The sequence below is a fragment of the Vidua macroura genome, chromosome 15, assembly GCF_024509145.1.
Source record: "Vidua macroura isolate BioBank_ID:100142 chromosome 15, ASM2450914v1, whole genome shotgun sequence".
In the NCBI taxonomy this organism is placed as follows: Eukaryota; Metazoa; Chordata; class Aves; order Passeriformes; family Viduidae; genus Vidua; species Vidua macroura.
The window spans coordinates 4,134,356-4,153,435 of NC_071585.1; the positions used below are offsets into that span (position 1 = coordinate 4,134,356).

The 19,080-nt window shown below is 38.1% G+C and overlaps 1 long non-coding RNA gene across 7 annotated transcripts in view; it reads right to left on the reverse strand.

Annotated features, from left to right (window-relative positions):
- Positions 1 to 286: 286 nt before the first annotated feature.
- LOC128814934 (uncharacterized) overlaps positions 287 to 19,080 on the reverse strand; it is a 53,609-nt gene continuing 34,815 nt past the window's right edge. For 5 of the 7 annotated variants that reach the window (XR_008439516.1, XR_008439510.1, XR_008439512.1 and 2 more), the window contains 5 exons: positions 17,083 to 17,147; positions 3,183 to 3,294; positions 2,563 to 2,657; positions 1,672 to 1,759; positions 287 to 1,246 (listed from right to left, as the gene is read on the reverse strand). This is a non-coding gene — a long non-coding RNA (uncharacterized LOC128814934). Of the gene's footprint in view, positions 1,247 to 1,671; positions 1,760 to 2,562; positions 2,658 to 3,182; positions 3,295 to 4,639; positions 4,838 to 17,082; positions 17,148 to 19,080 lie in introns of all 7 variants that reach the window. The other 2 variants (XR_008439513.1, XR_008439514.1) reach the window with 2 other exon arrangements.

Here is a 19,080-nt window from a genome sequence, read left to right on the forward strand (position 1 = left end):
AGGTAAGAGCTGGGATTTGAAGTTAGCAAAGTTCATTTCCATGCAACTATGAATCCAAAAATAAAGGTGAAAAATAAAATTTAAAAAATCCTTCAGCTGACAAAAGCTGCTTCTAGCCCAATATTTTAAAAAACTGACTAATCATCTGGCGAAAGAAAAGTCAGTTCTGTCTTTTTCAAAAACTGTTAAAATTAAGAACATCATCCCCCATATCACCACTGACTCTTGAGAACTGTAATTCTATTCCATTGCCCTGCCTTGAAAAATCTGACAACCCAGAAACACCTCCTATGGAATTGAGTTTTATTAATTTTATATCCTCTCACCAGTGAAAGAGAAATACAATATAAACCAGCATAACAAATTCTAACATTGCATATTTTTTTATGTAGAATAAATCTCTATTTGATTATTCAGAGAGATATATCTGAGGTAAGAATAAAGCTCCATCTCAACATTCAAACATGTCCACAAGTAAAGTATGATTGAATAGGAATTGTAATGAACTACAGGAAAAGAGTGGCTGTGCAAATGTTGGGCCAAGAAGATTTCAGGACAGAGCACTGAAACCACAAACTCCTCCCTATTCTTGTAGCTAGTTGCATTAGAGAGTCATTACAGAAACTAGAATAGAAAGCATTTTTGGTTTTCCAGAAGTAATCTTTCCTCAGCAACATTTTTAAGATGAGGAAGGCAGCTGAAAACACAAACTGCAGTTCCTCCTTCACTGGCTGTTTCTTATCCTGTTTCCCCAGGCACAACTGAGACAAGAGACAGTGACTTGAAGTAAATTTCAAATCATTGTTACTGCTCCAACACGTTTTTGTTTAAAAAGAGAAAACCACGTGAGAAATGTCATGCCCAGTTTCCTGATCTTTTTAATTACTTACATCAGTCTTTCCAGCCCTAGTGGGCTTAATTTGGGAAATGTGGGTTGAAAAAAACACTCTCAGAAGCAATAACCTACTTTTTTTTCCATTCCCCATCTTTAGCTTAAAACAAAGTCTACCTGCAAGAAACCATGCTATCATTGTACAGTTCAAACTTAATTAAAAGAAAGAAAATGAAGAAGAAAGAAGAAGAAGAAGCAGCAACTTCAGTAGTATTAATAGAAGACAACACATGAAAATGGATGTTACTTAATCAGTCAAACTCCAAGTCTTTTCTTCAGCTTCTCTTAAATCTTTGGCCTTCATAGGATGGTTGAAATTCAAAATCAGGTCACAAAGCAGTAGCTGGCTTTCCACTGAAAGACAAAGGGCAGTGTATCAGCATGGTATTTCTTGAACGACAGTGAATGGTAATCTACAGACAGCATTGTTTTAGTGTTCAACCCACTCAAAAGGTTGAAGGGTTGCCTTGTTTCACTTGCCTCAAGATGGTTAAATTCAGTTGGTGTTAGCATGTTAGTAATATTTGCATTAGAAGACTCTCAGTGTTCCTAGAAAGGAATGACTGATCACCTAGCAGGTGTTTCCCATGGTTAACTAACATCATTCTATTGCTCTCTAGCTACTGTTCCATTAATTTTTCAAAAGACAAGAGCAAAGCTATTGCTTCATTACATTAAAACCCAGTTGTCTAACACAGAAAACCAGGCCATTCCAACTGCAGACTCTTAGAAGAATGTCTTACACACTTTTTTGTTTAACTGGATGAAGTCAGAATTACCATTTATTTTCTTCAATTCATTGGACATTGTGTCAGCATTTTTAATTGCAGCCTCAAGGTTAAACTGTCCATCAGAATTTTTGATCACCTGTATGAAATAGGAACAAAACATGACTGGCAGGGTATATATGATTAATAAACTCATTGATATAGATAATCATAATACTCATGACATTTTTTCTTTCATTTTCTTAAATAATATTTAACTAAAACTTCCCCCAGTTTATAATTATCCACTTAGACATGACATATTACAACTATGGAAGGCGAGCACTTAACACTCAGGGCTGGGGTTTTTTTCCTGACACATTTTTCTTATAGAAACAACCGCAGTGAAATTAATCATGTTTATGAATTCCTCTCCTCATCATTTTTCATGTTTGTTTTCGACCAAGCTTTTCCGACAGAATCAAAAAATAACCGAGAATAATCATTCAGCCACAAGATGGAGCTGCAGTGACAGTAACGTGACCAACACACCTGGTCACTATTAACACTGAGAGTTAATGAACCTGCCAAAACATGCCCAGAAACATTTGTAATTAGTTTATAATCAATATCTGCTCGTCTACTTTAGAAATCATATTCCCTGCCTTTAACATTTAATTAAAAACCAATCAAAATCTACACACAATTAAGACTATTAACTATTTGAAATGAAGTATAATCTGAAATTTCAAATGTGTACTACGCTCCTCTTAAGGAATTTTTTTCCTTATGAAAAAATTCAAAGAGAAGTGCACATAGCACAGTTTCTGGCCTAGTTATAAGCTCTCTACTTATCATTCAGAAATTCTAAAATCTGGAAAAGCTCTGGGTGATTCATAAATAGTGTTCCTTATGTAGAAAATCTCAGCACATTAAGAAGCACAACCAAAAAAATTAACATACGTTTAACATAGATTCTTTGTCTGAGTCTCTTTTCCCTTCAGTCAGTGGCTTTATGTTGAGTTCATCAATCATGGCTGAGGCTTCTAAAAAGACAACTCCCAAATTATTAAGGATTAGTAAGTATAAAATATATAAATGTAAATATCTCACATAAAATATATAACATTTTAAAATATAACAGCTAGACATTCGTTTCATTAGTGTTATTTGAAAGTAGAGTCTAAGAGCTCAAACAGTTTTAATTCTTCTGAGGAAGACTCAAAAGCTTGGATTTTATTTGTTTTATTTTCTTTTAGGGGCAGCGTTTCAGAATTTTTTCAGGAGTTCAAGGTGGAATTACTAACAGTGAGTAAGTGTATGAGTAATGGTGATGAAGAATTCCTCAAACATATTCCTGTACTTTTTTAACTGAAAATTTTCTGGGAGAGCTAAAAAGGCATTGCAATTGGTTTCTAACACCAATTTATGGAAGGAAAATCTAAAGCACACACAAAAGAGTGTTGACTGTGTATGGTGGTGCATCTTCCCTGGGCCACACTACGATCTGAGGCTTTTCAAGAGACTCTAAAACACTCTTTTGGCACTGTCTGCTGGTCAGTAACAGAGCTGAGACTGAATACCAGATCCCCGGGCTTGTTCTTCCCCCATTCTTCCTGCTCGTCTCTCCTTACACGTCAGGACACCTTTGGGCAAGCTGAAGTGTGTGACAGTCACTGGAAAGCTGTTTCAACCCTAAAAAAGGGGGAGAAATAAAGGAGAGGAGGGTTATTTCACGCTGGGGTGTGTTTTCAGAAGGGGTGCAATGACACGAGGCAGAAGGTGCTCAGCTCTGGGGCAGTGTGCCTCCCTTTGAGTGCCCCCCAAAGGCCTCAAGGAGGGCACAGCTCCTTTGGGCTCCTGTGGGTCACTGCCCTGCACAGGGTGAAGCTCCTGCACAGGAGCCAGTCCCCCAAAACTCCAAAATGAGCTGAAATATGGTTTATGTTGGAAGGCACCATAGAGGTAATCTGGTTCTGCCCCCCCTGCCATGGGCAGGGACACCTTCCACTAGACCAGGTTGCTCCAAGCCCTGTCCAAGCTGGCCTGGAGCACTTGCAGGCAGCAGGAGCACAGCCTTTCCCCAGCAGTGAGCACATGCTGCTAGCACAGCCACGATGAGCTGGTCCCTCCCTGCAGCAGGAGGATGTGCAGACCCCCAGGGGCAGCCCCTCAGCAAGGAAAGCCCCGTGGAGTGTCCTTCTCCCAGCACACGAGAGGTCAGTGGGTTGCAAGAGTCCTGGGGGAGTCACAATTTTAGGAGTGGATGGTAAAAAGCAATTGCATATGTTGCAAAAGCTGAAGAAGAAATGGAGAAGAGGGGACTGAGGTGTCAGCAGGGGGTGGTGGATGGGTAATGAATTTCCTGCTGGCTTTTGGGGCCCTGCCTGTGGAGAGCTTATTGCAGGTGCAGCAAGTAATTAATAAACAGTCAGTTCCTTTTGGTCATCAATTCGAGTTCACATGGAGTGAAGTAAGTTACACTATTTGAGCAAAGCTTAATAATGAGCCTAAATTTAAAGAAGCCAAGAGAGGCACTTTGCTAGACAGATTTGTCCATTTAGACCATGCTCTGTGTTAATTTAGCAATGACCACTGCCCTCAGAAGCACACACATGACTTGAGTTGGAATCAACAAAACCTGCTAACTAATGGGCTTGGGAACTGCTCATTTCTTCCCCAGTCTGTGCTGCAGTACTTAAAGCCAGGGACACCAAGCAGGGGAATGGCTGTCAGCACTTTTCTTTAATTTACTGGAACCACTTTTCCTGCTGCTCAGCATTCATCTGTATTTTGAACTCATTGTTTGGCATCAGTGGAGAAGGAATAACCAGCACCTCTGAGGAGAGTGGAATTACTTGGATGTGCAGTAGAAAACAGATGGACAGGGTGTGCTTGGGATGTGCTTTCATGATATTTCTTCTTTAAAACAAAGCATCTAAATGTATTGGTTTATGACTGAATTGGAACTCAGAACAGCATTTTCTGGTATGGCACAATTATATTATGATTCAAAGAGAAAACATGATTTGATGCTTACATTGTGGGGCTTTCTGGAGATGAGAAATGCAGAGCAGGAAACCCTTCACACATGCACTAATTCCTGTACTACAGCCTTTCGGTTTACAACCTCTTGCCAGCTCCCCAGTGCAAACAAGTTAACTGTGCCCTTTCTGTGGCCTCTAAGGAAAAAGTCCAGCTGAAGCTGCTGATTTTGCTAGTAGAATACAAAATAGAGCTGTGTACAAAAGAACATACAAGGTGACTTTATATATCCTCTAAATACAAAAGAACCTACAAAAGTTTATATAAATATAGATACAAAAAAGCAAAATGATATCCTAGCAAGGTCCTGAAAATATTTGTGTCAGTAGAAGGAGCAGTTATTTCCTTCACTAACCTGCAAAGCAGAATTCTTCAACTGATAAACCCTTTTTCTGTCAGTTTACTTTCTACATTTGGATGTTTTTTCAACATCATATAAATAATCATTCCTATTGCACTTACATTTTTCTGTAAACTAAGAGTGTAAGGAAAAATAGGTTATTGTAATGACCAGAAAAATTAGATTCAAAATATGTACAATAAACTGAGTTGCCAGAACTAACTGGACAAACCAAATAGAGTGGTTCTTAAAGGCAGGGCCTTTCTAAAATAATCTTCAACAATGTGAGATATTAACCAATAAGGTGACCAATGGTGCAGGAGAATTGACTGTATGCGGCATTAAAAAAAAAAAAAAAAAGGAGAGTAAGAGATATTTAATTTCTACACCTGAATTTACTTGGAACAGAAACACTTTCTGGATTTTCTTTATAAGGCAATATTTCAAACTGAAACACTGAAATTACAGGTTTAAAATAATAAGTTATACCTCTGTGAGGAGCATTCTCGTAGGTGTTGCTGGCAATTTCACATCAGCATTTCAGTTTATGAGCTGCAGTTTGCTCTTTGCCTGAAGTAAACCCACAGGTTTATGTGCAAAGAGACCCAGAGCTGAAGCTCTTTAATCACAGGCTGGTCTGGCCATGGGTGGGACTTTACACACAAAACCCCTCTGTCCCCAGAGGCCTTTGGAGAACACATTCACTTGTGAAGCTGTTCAGACACTTTTATGAATCCCTGATAAAGACAGAATTACTACCAAACCAGTTCTCTAAGGAGGGGAAAAGATCAGGAAGACTAGAAATATATTTCAGGATGCAGAATTAGGTTTATGATGAGAAAGATGCAGCTATAACAGGCAGATCATTCTCCAGCATTGCCTTCTTCACCTCTGCTGTAAAATTACCCTAAGCATGACTTCAGACAAAATAAAGCAGTTAAATACATAACCACTGGATAGGAGAGTTTGAAAACAAAAGATGTACGAAATTATTTTCTTGTGTAGTAAGAGATGAATTAGAAAGAGAGAAATCACGATCTTGTATCTTACAGTTACAAAGATGTTTTAAAGAAATTGTTCTAGTGGGAAGTAGAAAAAAGTTTATTGACTTCAAAATAATATTTTAGTGAGCAGATTAATGAACATTTAGAGAGACTGTCTTTTAAGGAAGTCATATTTATGCCACTGCAGTAACAGATGAGACAAAAGGAAATCACAGTGTCACCAAGGTTGAAAGAGACCTTTAGGTTCATCTAATCCTGCCATCTACCACCATAATCATCCTTAAACCATATCCCCAAGAGCCTTATAAAGTTTTACTGAAAATATTACCATTTTCTGTTACTATGAAGGCTTTAGCTTTCATAAAAAATTCCCTAGTGGGTCTAAGACGAGTGTTTAAAGTTTCAATGCATGCTATTAAACTTTCACATGAAAAGCTTTGACAAAAGAGAAACTGATTTTTTATAATCGCCTAAGTATAAAAATTTTTAATCCAGATTGCAAGGAAAGTCAAATAGCAACCAAACCAACACACACAAAATACAATGCAACCTTGACAAATGACAGTGATTTCTGACAAAATACTTTTCATAAGCTCTGGAGCACATGTCAGATTTTAAGTGATGAAAACTGCTAAATGCTGAAGGCCAAGAAAAGCCTGACCAGATCATGGTACAAAGACAGTAAAGCAAAAGCTAGATTTCGTCTTTAAAAGTTACAGTCCAAATATTTGAGGCAAAGAGTGGTAGGTAGAAAAGAGTGCTAAGCAAATGGCCTTGTTTTAAAACATGCTCATGAAATAGGAAGAGTAAACCCTGAGTTAAAATATAGTGGAATAGTATATTTATGCCATAGTATAATAGGTGAAACCTGTTATAGGTAATAGGTGAAGTATGATGTTATAGTATATAGGAAATATAATGTTATACTGTAATAGGTGAAACTTGAATTTTCAGCCAGAAAACTTCAAGAAATTATGTAGCACACAATGTTACACAATATAACACATAATACAATTTTCTGAGACTGTTTTCATAATACCCCATTAAGAAAATATTAAAACCAAAAAGTTGCACCTACAGAATGAAAACCACTGCATCCTTTCACAGAAGAAACGTAATTATTTTTGCACAATAAAGAGCATAAGCTTATGCTTTGTAGATAGTCTGGAAAGTATTCACTTGGTGATCTGGAAAGTTTTTTTATGTGTAGTAATATGTATATAAAATATGTTTAATAGGGTCTGAACTATAGCTTTAAAGTGGTCCTGAAATGTAATATTTAAGGTAATTATATGGCCTGTTAAAGATTGGAATATTCAATAACTGAACACAAGTGCAGAACTTATGCTAATACAGATGGAATTTTGTGCTGAAGCTGCTTAGTTGGTATAAATATCTTTTATACAAAAATAAAGGTATATTTCCTGCAGCTCATTCATATATAAGACTTGTGCTGCTTAATTTTTTAGTAAAGTCAGGTAAATAGGTGCAGAGTTTCTTAAAAGATGAACAGTAAGTATCAATTAGGTTCCGGTGGGATAATTGGAACAATTAATCATGAATGCTATTTTTTGTGGAACTTGGGGAGATTCACAAATATTTTTGCTTTCTTCATAGTCCAAATATCATGGAAAGGGAGAGCTCCTGGTGAAAGCTTGGCATGCAAGCTCTGAGCCACTGGAATTTGGAGGCACGACTGATCTGCCACTGTTTTTTAAAATGAAGTTCAAATACATTCATGAGTTGAGTGGAAGATTTTCAAGAAGCATCTAGAAATTCCTCATGCTTTCTGGATTTCACAAGAGAAATGATTGCTGATGCTATCAAATATTTTCCCAGCTCATCATAAACCACTGAAATGACACAGGGCTTGACAGCAATTGTGAACCTTTACTTGTTCACAAGCAGCTGCCTAGACCAAAGAACTGTGTCTGCTCCTAGTTCTCAGGGACACTCACATCTGCTTCTCTACAACCTGTCTCACTAGATGCCATTTAAAAAGATTTTGTTCATCCACCCAGGGAAAGTACGTTTATAAAGCAAGGAATTGTGAAATTGTCTCCAGATCCTAAGAAACCACTGAATCCAGTTCGTCTTTTGGAAAGCACTGAGCCCTTTTGACTGAGATGTCATTGCTTAACAGCTCTGTTTTTACAGATGTTTCACCATTGCTCTTTTATCTTCATAGATTTTTATAGCAGTGACATAGTGCCTGAAATACTGCAGAGAGAAATAAGGGAGTGTGCAAATGCCAGTAAGTCAAGTTTATAATTTGTTACGCTGCAACTTAGCTCTTCTTCATTTAAATGAATTTAATACCACCAACTGTAATGGTTAGAGACACGATGTAGCTATTACAGCTTCTATTAGCTGCTTCTATTGTAATTATCCACACTATTTTTCATTTGTCAGCTTGCATACATTACTACATGAAATGCCCTATAAACATTAGAGGTACAGAAATGAGAACTGAACAAAAGAATTTAATTCTGCTCAGGGAAATGGTATTATCATTTTGAAATTACAGGTTTGATTACTTTTATTGCTTTATCAGGAGACTTCTTTTTGATTAACTCATGTCCTGGGCAGGATGAGGCACAACAAAACATCCTGAAGCAATTCCTGGCTGATTGAATGGTGATTTCCCTGTAACTAAGGCTTTTTTTTTGCAATTTCTTTATTTCATAAATAAAGACTTCACTCTTGCAACACTGTTCTGACTCTATAAATACAACTGTGTCACAAATTCTACCTAACACACTCTCAGTATTACAGTCTCTGCAAGATGGAACTGGAGAGCAACAAGAGAGAAGCCACTAGATGCCCTCGTTCCCACAATCAAAGCGTGTTGGTCAAAGGAAGCACGAAGCAGAACATGCTTGCCCTAAAAGGCTGGTGATTCAGCCCAAATGTGAGAAAAACAAGTATCTAAAAGATGTCAGGTAATTGATGCCACTGCCTTGAAAGCACATTGTGTCAGCTTCCCACCCGGGGATCCTGTGATCCCGGGCTGTAGCAGGGGGAAGCAGTACAAGCACTCTCAGAGGCTGCTCCCATTCTGTACTGGCAGTGATTGTCCCTGCCAGGGCCACCCTCAGGAGGGGATTCAGGCACATTCAAACTACTCCAAAGGAAGCCTTTTCCTTTCTGCTGCTGACAGTGACAGCTGAGAGGGCTGAACCTCCTCTTACTGAAGTTCACTGGTCTTCAACTCCTGCCTGTGCATTTGCCTTGTGGAAAACCTCATGTTGGCAGGTCCTGGCTGTGTCTGCACAAACCCCACCAGGTGTGCACCTGGATGAGCTGCCATGCTGCACGTGCAGACATTGAAAAGTTGCATTATGTTCTGGATCAAATAAGCAAACTGAAACACTGGAGTATGTTCAGATTCTTTTAGCAGAAGGGAGAATGTGTGAAATCAGTTATTTCAACTGGAATTTAACAGTTTTCCATCTAGGAGCAAGACTGCTCTGAAATAGCCATGACAGAAGTTAATCAGTTTCTAGCTGGAATCATTTTGTGGCAGCTACTTAGCCTCAAAGACTAAGACCTGTCACTGTCCCTGGAGGGATTTAACAGACATAGATGTGACACTTGGGGACACAGTTTAGTGGTGACCTTGGCAGTGCTGGGGGAATGGTTGGACTTGATGATCTTAGACATTATTCCTTCATTAACAATTCTATGATTCTATATTTTCAAAATTGGGAATCGGGCCCTTTTCCCTGTTGCTTCACTAAACTTGATTAATAGCTAAGAAAGTCAATAAAAATAATGCCAAAATTATTCTTCTTTTCAGAGTCTGTCCTGTTCAGATAAATTTTACATACATACCATTGCTTTCACTTTTTATCTAATAAAAATCATTTTAAATGTGCAATGAAAGTGAATGAGAAAAAGTAACCAAAAACTCCTCAAAAAGACAAAAATGAGAATTTGGAAGACAGTTCCAGGAATAGGTCTGACAGTTGATAATTTCTCTTGTAAACTCTAAATGGGTGAAAACTCTTATGACATGAATGGTTTCTTTGGAACCACAGAGGAATAATTTTATGACAAATTAGGCACATTTAAATGCAGCAAAATGTCTGTAGTTATACATAATCCCCATTTCTGTGCATTCTGATATATTAACAGTGACATTTACCCAGAGAAATATTTCAGAACCCTTTTTTATTGTGCTCATTTTTCAACAAGTTTGGAAGCAGGATAAATCATGGAAAGGATCTGTGTGATTTGGTTATCAGACTGATCTGCAGACACACTGGAGCAGCACAAAGAACTGGGAGGTGCTTCCCCTTCCCACAAGTAACACAGGAGCTGGATTTAGTAGTAAATGAAGGAAGTCAGTCCTAACATTTTCAAACTGCCTGGACAAGAAATGAATTTCATGTGTGAATTTCATGAAGTGCAATGTGGCTGTCAAGAGTTAATACCAGCTGACAGTGTATTTACCTTACCAATCCAGGCACCTTTTCAGTGCCCTCACCTCCCTGTTTCCCTGCACATGATGGATCTGTGATCCCTCCAGCAGGGTGAGAAACAGATTCCAGACATCACGAGGTACAAGGCAAGGCACGTTTGCCATGCCAGCTGCCTCTCTGCTTTCTGTGCCTATCACAGCTCTGTGCTGGCACCAGTAAACTCACAAAAGGTGTTTTCTGCTGGGGGCACTACACAGCTGACATCAATAAGAGGTTAAATAAAAACTTTTCCTTCAGTTTCAAATCTAGAGCTAATTAATATTTGCACACTGTACCTTCTACCCTCATCACAGATAACCTAAAATCCAGGCTGTCTGGATTCTGTGCAGAATTGCATATTATATAAAAATTTGCAATCAAAAGATCCTATTCCAACCCAGCAGATGCTTTAGTTGGCCCTCAGCAGGAGACAAGATAATTTCCTGGACTTTTATAAACTTATATTGTGAGGCTTTCTTTCCCCTGACATCTCAGGTGTACTTTCTGGAAGTGTGGCAAAATATTTAAATAAAAGGGTGCTCTGTTTGCTGTATTTTGCAGCCTTGCTTCCCAAAATTAATTTACTCAGTTCTAACCCTGAGCAGCAGCAGGCATGAACTCCCTGACAGGGACAGCAGCAGGCATGACTCCCTGTCAGCTTTGCTGAGGGCACATCCCAAAGCAGTGGATGTGGAGCAGTGCACCCCAAACATTTGCAGATGCAGGCACTCTGATGTGGCTGCAAGGACTGAAATTACCTGGCCAAAGTTACCTCATTTTCTGCCTTGCTCCCACTGAAGGTGCAGAAATATCCCTGCAGCAAAGAGCTGTGGGTTCAGCCAGAGACAACACGTTTACAAAGAACAAGATTAGGCTCTGTACACACTAAGAAAATAAAAATGGCCTGTTGAAAGTGGAGCTTTACAAGCTAATTTAATAGGTTATTTTTGTTCCTACCTTCCTCAAGAACCTGAAGAATTTGATATAGAATAGTTGGTTTAACTTTGGAGAATTCATGCACATTCACAGATAACATTACTTGACAGGTATTACACCAATTTCCTAATCCTTTCCCACTATTCCTCTGCACAGTCCTCAGAAGGAGCGAAATAAAGCAGGATTATTTCTTAAGGCTTAATACTGCTTAATATATCCATTGACATGCTTAATATATCTGGGACATGTAAATCACTATAAATTTCCTTCCAAAGTTAAATGAGATACACTGAAATTAAGTAAAACGGAAATGGTAAAAATGTTCTGACATCAATTACCAATTTATGCATAATAGTGCAGGATTTTGTTGCTGACAATTGTAATAGATAGCTCTAAATAAGGAATTTGAAATCTAAATCTATGAAATTGAAAACTCCTTTACCTGTGTAAATATTCACCTTTTCTGAGTGCACTTGTCTCAATATTTTATTCACAAAACCCCTCCTGTAATTTTCTTTTGAATTAACATTCCTTGAAGATATTTACTTTGAATTTACACTCTTGCAATGGAGATGATAAGAAAAAAGAGCAGCTACAAAATAAACTGTTCACTGCTGGTCAGGCTCCTTGTTCATGGTTGCAATGAAACTGCAGATTTTTGTAACACAACAGAGGTTACTGTGCCTCAGAAAGAGACCTAGAGGGATCCTAAGGAGCTGTCTTTGAACTAAACCCATGAGAGCACAAAAATGTTATTCTATTAGAAGTACAAAATTTTTCTTAGTGAAGATTTGAATGCAGCCAAAAGTTTGGCATTAAAGGGTTAAAGCACAGCATTATTTCAGCAACTGAACAGTAAAAATCTCTGTGTGGCTCTAAAATTAAGGAAGAAAGAAAGTAGGGAGAATAAGATCACAGAATAAAAGGGACCTGCTTTAATAATGACTTTGGTCTGGTACATATCCCTTAGTAATTTACATAAGTGACTTTTACACCTTATCATCTGATTATAACTTGGGGTCTTTGGTATCTTGGTTGATACCAACAACTGATCACTGAACTTTAGCATCACTTTGGTCTTGCTGCTCTGTTCTCATCCTGACCCCACCTTAGCATTTAAAAGAAGCAATGGGGCTCCACTGAAACTCACGAGAGCATTATTTTCTGGAGAAATGATGACATTTTACTGCCCAAGCTTTTTATGACACCTAGGTTATATTGCTTCTGTGCCTGCTTTTTATAGCTTTCTCCTCTAGCAAGAACTTGTGGTGTAAATGTGTAAGAAATGTTTATAAAGAATCACAAAGAGAGGAATCTGGATGTGTAAAATCCTACTCTGACTTACTTAAATCATCATATCTCATCAGGGGAACGTGCATTATGTACATATAACAAATCCTAGCCTCTCTTGCAAATCAACATTTGGTGAAGCAAAAATTCATCAGTTCTCTGATATTTAGTGTTTTATAAGCTACTCATTGGGTCTGTTCTCAGGAAGGCCATCTTTTAACTGTTACAGGTTTGGTTTTGATTACTGTACCACTGAAAAATAAAAGTACCACACAAAAATTCACAAATATATGTATGCAGTCATTCCAAAATAAGAAGGTCAAAATACTTCATGTAAAGTTGTTTTATTACCTTTTTCTTATCAATTTCTCTGACACCAAGGCCTATCAGCTGTTGAACATTACTGGACAGCCTGGCCTGGTCACTTTTTGAAAAAGCTGCCAGAAGCAACTTTCATGTCATTGTTCATTAACACTGATCACATTAGCAAGGATTTATTGGCAACTGCTGGTGTAATAAAATACATTTTAAATGCTTTGGGTGTAGAGTCTGCTGTGCCTAACCATGCTGGCATTGCTCACTTTTGAAAAGTGTTGCATGATTTACCACTTAGCTTAGGCACTCTTGTTTGATTAAATCCCTCTTTCCTTGCTGCTGGGAAGCAGAATTGGCAGCAGCAAAGCATCTTTAATATTCTATGTAGCACACCTCTAGAGGTCTTTGAATACATAAGTTCAAATTTTGGTTTAAAAGCTCCCTAAATTTGATTTTACTTGGCTGCAAATAGGCAACATGAAAATGAGCAAGTAAAATATTACTGCTGGTACAGAAAAGAATTTAAATTTCCACCTACTGAAGCACTTCAGTCTAAGGTGAAGCTCAGTTGTGAGTCACTGGAGCATTCCCTCCTCATCCCTCTAGAGCTGCTCGATTAATGAGTCTGTCACAGGTAACCCTGGGGCTTCGGGACACAGCAGCTGGGAAGTGACATAAAGTCACTTTAAATAGAGCTCTGTACACCTGTCAGATGGTTAAAATTTTTGGACAGTGCAAACAGTTCATGATGTGAAGGACAGCCTGGTTAATAGGCCTAGGAACAAGCCATTCAATTGCTTTCAGAAGGAATCAAATCTGAGTGACGTATAATTATTAACAATTAGCAGTTCCAGTGCTCCTATTGGTTTGTCTGAGCCTTGATGGTGTCACCAGTAAATGGAAGCACTTTGGACCAGATTGTTTAAGTGTTCACTGGACTGCATTCACTCCACTTTCATGAGGATAGCTGAGTAAACAGTGAGATTTTGGACTTTTCCAAGACTAGGAAGGGAAAAAGAAAAGCTTTGGTCATTAAAATGATAGATTTCCCAAGCAGGCAGTTAGAAGAATGAAAAGCAGGCACATTTCATAACAACCCATATGCAAACAAAACACTTTGTCTCAAAAATTGGTGACTACTGAAACCAATGTGTGGACATTTTTCCAAATTGGAGTATGTGCTGCAAGGAGAGCAACACCATTGACCTTAAGAAACTTTGAGGTGGAGCAGGGCTGTTAGCAGGAACATACCAGTAAAATGCTGTTGAGGAGCTGAAGTCTTATCTCACATTTCCCCCACCTTATATTATCTCCAGGACTGTGGCTAGTACAGTCAGACCTAGGCTACTGACTGTGTTTTTTTCCAGATTAACACCCTCCTGAGAACTTAGAGTGAATCACAGAATGGTTTGGGTTGGAAGGGACCTTAAAGATCATCTTGTTCCACGCCCCTACCATGGGCAGGGACACCTTCCACTGTCGCAGGCTGCTCCAAGTCCTGTCCAGCCTGGCCTTGGACACTTCCAGGGATCCAGGGGCAGCCACAGCTTCTCTGGGCAACTTGTGTCAGGTCCTCACCACCCTCAGAGGGAAAAATTTATTCCTCAAACTTCAGAAGTTTCTGGAAAATGTGGTTATTTTATTTTTCTGCTACAATTTCTTCCTTACCTTATGATGTTTCCTGGCTGGTTTTCCTACGTTTTTTGTAATAATATTTGTAAGGAAGCACTTGATAAGGACTGACTTCTCTGTCTTACTTAATGAATTTGAGAATTTGGGGTTTGCTCTGAAGAATAGATGAATATTTTAAACTAACCAGAGCAGAACTTCAGTAGTTACACACAGCAGAATTCAGAGATACTTGCCCAGACATCAGCTGGAAAACGAATGATGACCTTACTTCTTCAAGAATTTACAATATTGGAATTGTTCTAGGCGTTTTGCTTTTGAAATGAGGAAGATGCAATAATTCAATAACTGTCCTCTTGCCTCTGTCAGTCTGAGCAGATTGTTTGGACCAGGCAGTCGTGTGACCCTTTGCAATGACAATGCAGAAGCAGTGTCAGACAGTTTCTTTGCCACAGCTTCTAACACACCTGGCTGCAGAGCTCTCCCCTCCCCACTCTGACTTTGCTGTGATGGTGAAATACCACCAGGACTTAGCCAGCTGGATCCCATAAGATTTCTTTGCTGCTTACTCTGCCAACACTTTGACAAGCTGGGATAGGAAAAAAGGCCATGTCTTGGATGAATATAATTTCTTCTTCAGATTTCATTATGGTTCATTTCCTTCTGCTGTAACCTTGTGGTGTGGTCACAGGTGAAGTGACAACAGGGCAAAATTGGAGGACTGCAGAGGAAGTGGCTTTTAAATCTTTTCAAATAATCACAATTTCATAGGGCTCAGCCTGTAAGATAGAGTGGGTGAGGAAGAAGAAGACTGTGGCTGCTTCATGAAAGAGAAAAGAAAATATTTATGAGATCTTTTTTTTTTTTTGTTTCTCTCTTCTCTATTCTTAGAATTATAGGAGGCTTACTCTGATTTCTGACACCCTCACCATTTGGGATGTTCACATAAGGAACTTCTATTCACTGTAGCAGGAACCTTCCATACTCTGCACTCAGGAAGTTCTTCCATGGCTCCAAGGTTACAGCAGCCTTTGCAGGCTGATTCTGAGGTGTGTTCTGATCCAGGGTGCACTGCAGAAGTACCATCACAAACCAGTTTAAGGGGATGCTGGTAATGTGATTAAGGCACAGTAAGTGGGTGGCTGTTACATTGATTTTTCTTCAACCATTTCAATTTCAAGGAACACATGAAAGAGAATGCTAATTTTGTTGTTGCTGTTGTTTACTTTTATAGCTTTCTGTACTATATAAACTCAAAGGAATGAAAATGTGCTGTATACTTTTCTCATGCTCAACTCTATCAAATCCCAGAGGATGTTTAAAAGAAGACTTCAAAAATTGCAGGGTGGTATCTGTTGTTTCTCAACTATTTCTTCATCTCATATGCTCAGAGACATAACCTGATGTGCATTTGTGAGCTCTCACTCATCAGGAGTTATCACTGCAGCTCAGTTGCTACCTGTGCCTCCTCAGGAAGACTGTAATTTTTTTTCATTGCAAATGGATTGCCTGGGATAAATACCTGACTCTTAGTTTGTAGGCAGGGAAGGTCAATAACAACCTTTATACCTTTATGGAATCTCTCCATAAAAGGTGACAATAAATAACAGTTTAACCTCTAATCTATATTAACAGACTACCTTTATTTATTGTTTGACTTGCACAGAGACAGAGACAGGTAATCCAAAAGGAGCAGCCACAATAGCAAGTAATGACCTTCTTTTACAAGAATGAGCAAAACCCATTTCACTTCAGCATCATGCACGGGGCTATTTTGCAAAGAAACACTGTGTGTTAGTTGTTGAAACTTTTTCATGCATTCCCCGAAACAAACTACACTATTCTGAATATTTTCTTCTCTGTGCAGTAAATAAAGTCTTTCGTGTTGACAATGCTAATATTATATTTTAAAATATATTTGCATTTGTGTTTTTTGTCATTTTTTATTGCATTTTATAAATCCCAGAGCAAAGACCCACTAAGCTCACTGAGAAAGCCTCGTTTCTTGGGATAGCATCATGCAGTGACACAGGTGATCAGGTGGGATTTCAGTGGGGGTTACTGGCTGGGTCTGTGGGGACTTTATTTCAACCAGAATCGTGGATAGAGTTTGGAGTACAAGTCAGGAAGGTTAATTTTAAGTGGCTTTTAAAATTGAATGCTTTCATATGAATGATTTTTGAGGGTAGATATTCACAATACAAAATAATCTTAATATATTTTAGTCCAATTAGTTTGTTAAACTATTAGATAATTGTGGGAAAGTTGGGAAGGCGGAGCAAGAAAATAATTTTATCAGTACTTGTAATTCTGGGATATAACAAGGCCATTATGGCATTTTGGAGTAGAATAAGAAATTACTAGTAAACATTATTTTTAAGTTATGCACATGTTGTGTTCTATCTCATAAATATTTTCTAATGGATGAACAAATACATATAATTAAGTTGTTTTTACTTACATTTATGTTTCAGTAATGCACACGACAGGTACCTGGAAAATGCTCTTCAACCTTAAGTTACGTACCTGGAAATAAGAAGGTAATTTTTAGTTACAGGAAAATATCTGCTCGCTATTTAATTTGTTCCTAAATTACCTCCTCTTGGTTTAAGAACACCTTAAAAGATCATTCAATTCATTTTTTAGTCTCTTTTCTCACTAAGTGAAAAAATTGATTTCGAGATGATTTTTAAAGATTTTTTTCTTCCTCTTACTACTTTATGAAGCCGTTTGTAACATCAAATGGCAAAAACCTCTCACATGAGGAAACTGAGGTGGCAGGTGAAGGATTATTAGAGTTGTAATTATGTGAGAGGGGTTTTTGAAAGCACTGAGTGCAACTGAATGTAAATTCTGGGACAGTTTGCCTCATCTTAGTGTAGGAAATAGGAAAAGGAAGCCGCAACAGTTCTGAGAACAGAAGATTTTAATTTTCTTTTCAATTACTGAAGGAGTTTGATACCAGTTCTGTAAATGTACAGAGCGTGTTTTTTTGACTTACTCTGATTAATAAGAAATTGCAACAGACCTGCTCAGCACTGTGGGAAAGGTCAGTGGCAATTTTTGAAAAGAAGGCCTTGGAAACACATTGGCCTTCCAAAATACAGTCGTGCAAAACTGCCAGTCTTATTTTCCTCCATTTTTGGCTTTGCACTTTGGCTTTCTGATTCTCCTGTTTTCATCATGTGCAGTATTGTGTGGATCCATTCTAATAAATTCCGTTACTTGGAACAATGAGGTTGAGCATGATTCAAATCCTGAACTGAATGCAAATCTAGCAGCAGAAAAATGGATTTAGTGGTATGATAGGATTTGCAATATAAATATATTGCATTAAATACAAAGTTTAATTAAATAAATGAATATTGTAATACAGGAGTGCCATTCAAGCTAGCATTGTATCTGTGACTAATTAAACATGTGCACTGTGAGAACAGTGTGGAGATCACATGCTGGTGCCTTTGGAAGCAACATACAATATATATTTTTGTTTAATTTTGGACAAATGGTCAATCTCTGCAGAAGAGAGATGTCCTTTTTTCAGAGTCAGCAATGCTGGTTTTGATGCCGCAAATATTTAACTTTGTGACTGAAATTGTGAAGTCTTTCTCCTGAACAGATTTACTGCAGGACTATTGCATTATTTCTTTGAACTTCAAAACAGAAGAAGAACAGATTTCAAATCATATCAGCAGCCAGATAAGTACAATCTTAATTGCAATATCGATATGGAACAACTTTAAAGCTTTATGGCTGTATAGTCCTTTGTGCTAATGTGGATCAGAGTAACACACAAAGGAGTTGGGCTACAAACCCAGGGCAATATTCCTATATTTCTGCTTGTTAATGATTCCTAGTTGCAGGGGGAAAAAATGATGCTGCTATTTTCCTATTCTTTTAATAGGGAAAGGGCTTTTTTTTTTGGTTGGTTTTGTTGTTCGTTTGGGTTTTTTGTCTGTTTGGGTTTTTTGTCTAGCTTTTTGTAAGAAATACTACTTTGTACATACACAAGGGAATTCAAATAATTAATTGATGCTTAGAAACACGGAAAACCATTGTGATTTTTTTTTCACTGCAAGTAAATAAATCCAATAGATACAGAAGATGTACCCCTGAGGAAACAAGTCTCCCATTTTCATTATGTCGAACAACTTTCTGGACAAGTTGACAACATTTGCCAAACAAGGTTTTAGCAATAGATTGCTTGAAAAGGCATTTTATAAGGTTAGACAATTCAAATTATTTACTCTTAAGTGAAGTATTTGTAGCAATTAGGGAGTAAGGGAAGAGGAGGGAAATGTTTCTTCTGTATGAATCCCTTTGTTTCACTGCTGACCAAGGGAAGTGAGTGCAGGCAGATTTGAATTGCTGTGATTGCACACAAACAGCACCTGCTTCCATTTGCCACAGCCATACGAGAATTGGAGACAAAAATATAATTGCTCAACATTTCCAGAAT